General features: G+C 46.5%; 1 long non-coding RNA gene across 1 annotated transcript in view; it reads right to left on the bottom strand.

The window, feature by feature from the left end:
• Positions 1-2,487: 2,487 nt before the first annotated feature.
• LOC111555170 overlaps positions 2,488-4,613 on the bottom strand; it is a 55,218-nt gene continuing 53,092 nt past the window's right edge. The window contains exon 3 of the long non-coding RNA XR_002735441.1: positions 2,488-2,601. This is a non-coding gene — a long non-coding RNA (uncharacterized LOC111555170). The remainder of the gene's footprint in view (positions 2,602-4,613) is intronic.

Raw genomic sequence — 4,613 nt, 5'->3', positions numbered from 1 at the left:
CGAGAGGTGGCTGGGGCGGAGGGGGTAGTCAGAGTACATGTCCCTTTTTCATTGGCCGATCTTTCCACCATTTTGGCGTCTTATTTCATTTCTCAATCAGCTCCTGACATTAGTAAAAAACTTCAAAAGGTAGAGGATGGTCCTCAGACACCAATACAAGACCTAGTTAAATTAGCCTTTAAGGTCTATAGCTCCAGAGAGGAGACGGCAGGCTTGCCTTGAACAGAAGTTACAGCTCCTAGCAGCGGCTTTACAGCCCAGTCGTAACCCCAGACCAGAGAGCACACACCCCGCAGACTCCAAAGCTACAAAAGGAGCCTGCCTGCTATAAGTGCGGCAAGGCAGGACACTATGCCAACAGGTGTCCGCAAGGTCCCCGAGTCCCAACGCAGCCTTGCTATAAGTGCAAGGCATCAGGACATTAGGCCAGTGAATGTCCTAACCCTCCTCCACAAGCAACCCCCTGCCCTGCTTGCCAGTAGGGAGGAAACTGGAAGTCTGATTGCCCCACCCTGAGAACAGGTGCCGCACCTCTATGTGACCCCCTTTCCCAGGATCCTGGGAGCTCCTTCCAGCTCCTACATCTGGACGACGATGACAACTGAAGGTGCCGAGACTGGGGGACCCCCATCACCCTCGCCAAGCCGCGGGTAACTCTCCTGGTAGCGGGTAAGACAATTACTTTTTTAATCAACAGCGAGGCTACCTATTCTGTTTTGCCGTCCTTCTCTGGACCTAGCCTTCCATCCAATATCTCTGTAGTAGGAGTAAGTGGAAAGCCATCCACTCCACGAAAAACTCCAATCCTTAATTGCTGCCTGGCCAACAAGTACTTTGCGCACTCATTCCTCATTCCCAACTAAAAAGGGCCCCTACTGAAAGCAATCAGTGGAAATCAGTTTGGCTTTCCCCCACTCGCCTCAAACTTACTAAATTTTCTTAACTATCTCATACTCCCCAACCTTGCCGGGACCTTCCTTCTGGGTTTTGCCCATATTCCAACAAATGCTTCCATTCCTCATTCCTATACTAATACTGTGCCTTATTTTATTTTTCATCCATGCGTCCAAATACCAACCATGGGCCCTGACCTTAACGACGCCCCTTAACAGCAGGAAGTATAGCCAGACAGACCACGGCGCCCCTTTATCACTATTATCAATAAAAGGTTGGACTGTTTGGACGAACGGAGGCAAGATGGTGCACTTCCGGGTTCTTCTTCACCACCAACTCTTCCCACGCGCGCGAAAATGCAGCCGGCGACCTGGGAAGATGCAGACGAACTGGGCATGCGCCAGGTGACGTCAATCTGAAGAGACCAAGATTTACCTGGTCGCACCTGCGGAACGCCCCTGACACGCCCATGCCCCACCTATTGCCCTCCCACTCCTAGAAAAGCCGCTCTCGGCCATTGAGCCACGCGGCCTTCTCACAGCCCGGCGGACTTCCCAGCTTCCCAGTCCTGTCGGGATGTCGGAACTCCGTCGGAGAGCTTGGGGGAGGGGAACTCTGCCGGCCTTCTTTGCCGGAGGCCGACAGACTTCTCCACACCTTAGGTTACTAAAATAAACTAGCAGTTTTGCTCCTGACCTGTGCCTACTTGCTGGTTCTTTTGTCCTCGCTCTGGTGGTCTTAGAAAAACAAGACAGTTAATACTCAGGAACTATCCTTTATGGAGGTCACTACTGCTACAGTGCGATGGTAATTTAAAAAACAAAAAGTAGGCCCATTTCAAAGACAGCATGTACAGTATAGAACACTGTGGCCAGAGTGATCACTCATCCAGATTTCTATGTATAAAATATAAGTACAATTAAGATACTCAAAGTGTTTATAGGACTTAAAACTTTGCATACAAAGCCCTTTTCTTATCCTATATTCCAAACTTTACCAAAACTCTGCACATTAAGTATATATCAATGAAACTAAAAAAGAGTATTACTTTATGCCAAGTTTCTCCGCCATTAAGAACTATAAAAGGTACTAGGATGGGAAAAATTTCCTCAGAAGAATCCGAATGGGAGAGCACTCAGGCCACAGTCTTCTATACTGTTCATGCTGTCTTTGAAATGGGTCTGCTTCTTTTTTTTTTTTTTTAATTACCATCTCATAGTAGCAGTAATGACCTCCACAAAGGATAGTTCCTGAGGATTAACCACTTGGAAGCGGGGAGGATTTCAGGAGCTATCAGCACTTCCTCCTCCTCTCTGGGAAATGCCAGGCCCTTACTTAAACAGAACTGCCAAAGTAATTTAGTTTCTAACTAACCTCCACCCGCCCCTTTTACCTGTGCACTGAAACCATGGTGTAACTGAAAAACAGTATTCCCAATTCTTCCCCCTCTGTTTCCCAAGTCTGTTCTGCATCATCAAAACAGCGATATATAGTGCTGAGAAAACTTGACCCAAATCATCATCACTTCTCTTTTATAAAGAATTTATTTTCCTTCGTTGGAGATTTTTAGTAACATATCATGACTCTTTTCTGCAGATGTTTCACCAGGTTTCAATAATAAAGCTGCCTTGGTAATGAAGAAAGCAATACTATAATCCAGTGTGACCGTGGGTGTCTATCAGTCATATGGAAACAAAGAGGAACCTTCTGGAAAATAAAACAAAATGTAGTGAGTTCCCTGTGCAGGTAATTTGCCTCCAGGCCCCTAATTCCCCTCCGAGAGAGCATTGCACTGCCTGAGTACTGGGTCTAGCACCTGTCACTCTATGGCTCCACAGGACTCACTGCAAGATTCATGTGACTGAGGTCATCTGTCTTCCCACACTCTGGCTATGGTGACTGACCAGTTACAAAGCACGGATGACTAACAAAGAATGGAAGGCCCCATGTTTCAGAAGGCGTTTTAAATTTCAGGGAAATATCTGTTTGCTGGAAAGGAAATGCTGGGGTCCTGCACCTGATGAGCAGCTGATCACACTCTCAATGTCGTCATTATGGTGTGTCATCTGAGGGACAGAATTGAAATAGCTAGACTCTCTGGAACCAAAGGGTCAGACCCAGGCAAAATTAGCTCAGCTTGCTATATGGGTAATGACTGTAATCCTTTGCGCTCCCTGGAGTGCTTTATGGTCAAGGATCTTGGGGAGAGTTTGCCAACAATTAATCTCAGTAGAGGTCTGTGGGTTTCAGGACGAATCATACTACTCATTTACCTCTTTCTTGTCCATAGCATGCTCTCACATGGAGCTGCCTGCAAGAACTGAGTCTATCAAAACATATGTAGTAATATTCCACCTTTTAATAAGTGATCCTATTGAGGATTCAGTGGTCCGTGCTGAGTCTGAAAGTGGAAAATCACATAGCAGAGCTGGCCATGAAGCAATGCCTCGACCAAGAGTGGGAAGTGCACCAGCATCTTGCCACCAAACTGCCCACCAGCCCCAATTAGGGACTTGAAATCCACACACCCAGAAAGCGGGTCTGAGACAGAACTGCCTTCTGTGAAATGTGCTGTAAGCAGAATACTATTTTAGGTTCAAATCATAGTCCTGTGACTACAAAAAGGGAGAGAGAGAGAGATTAACCAAACAAAAGGGATAATTCCACAAGCATGGTAAAAATGGCACAATTTTATCAGGAAAGTTATCATCAGTAGTTTTTATCGCCTGAAAGGAGACTCACAGAATCACAAGATTTTAGAGCAGGGAGAGGTCTTGGATAAAATCTAGATCAATTTTTTTATTTTACAGAAATAAAAATGTAGTCTAATATATTTTCCTCAACAGCTCACCAGTTAAGAATAGGCAGCCAGGCACTGTGGCTCACACTTATAATTCCAGCACTTTGGGAGGCCGAGGTGGGCAGATCACGAGGTCAGGAGATCAAGACCATCCTGGCCCACATGGTGAAACCCTGTCTCTACTAAAAATACAAAAATTAGCTGGGCATGGTGGTGTGTGCCTGTAATCCCAGCTACTTGGGAGACTAAGGCAAGAGAATTGCTTGAACCCGGGAGGTGGAGGTTGCAGCGAGCCGAGATAGCACCACTGTAATCCAGCCTGGCAACAGAACGAGACTCTGTCTTTAAAAAAATAAATAAATAAAAGAAGAGGCAGGCTTCCATTGAAGGGGAGGGAGCCAGGCAGATCTGGGGAGTGCATAAGGCACTTCTTAAGGAGGGTAGACCTCTGTGGGATTCCCCATGAACAAACCCAATTGTAGGATCAAGATGCTGAAAAGAGAAATGGGAGTGCTGGAAGGGCAAATAGAAGCAAAGCAAACGTGACATTGCTTCACTTCCCAAGTTCTACTAGACTTTAAATTCCGACCAGGTGTGGTGGCTCACGCCTGTAATCCCAGCACTTTCGGAGGGCGAGATGAGTGGATCACTTGAGGATAGGATTTGGAGACCAGACCAGCCAACATGGTAAAACCTCTTCTCTACTAAAAATACAAAACTTTAGCTGGTGTGGTGGCACATGCCTGTGATCCCAGCTATGTGGGAGGCTGACGCATGAGAATTGCTTGAACCTGGGAGACAGGTTGCAGTGAGCAAAGATTGGAACACTGCACTCCAGCCTGGGAAACAGAGCAAGAGCTTGTTGCAAAAAAAAGGAAGGAAGGAAGGAAGGAAGGAAGGAAGGAAGGAAGGAAGGAAG

The sequence above is a fragment of the Piliocolobus tephrosceles genome, chromosome 1 (assembly GCF_002776525.5).
Source record: "Piliocolobus tephrosceles isolate RC106 chromosome 1, ASM277652v3, whole genome shotgun sequence".
NCBI lineage: Eukaryota > Metazoa > Chordata > Mammalia > Primates > Cercopithecidae > Piliocolobus > Piliocolobus tephrosceles.
Note: the sequence above shows the minus strand (reverse complement) of the source record. Positions and strands in the feature narration are given on the sequence as shown.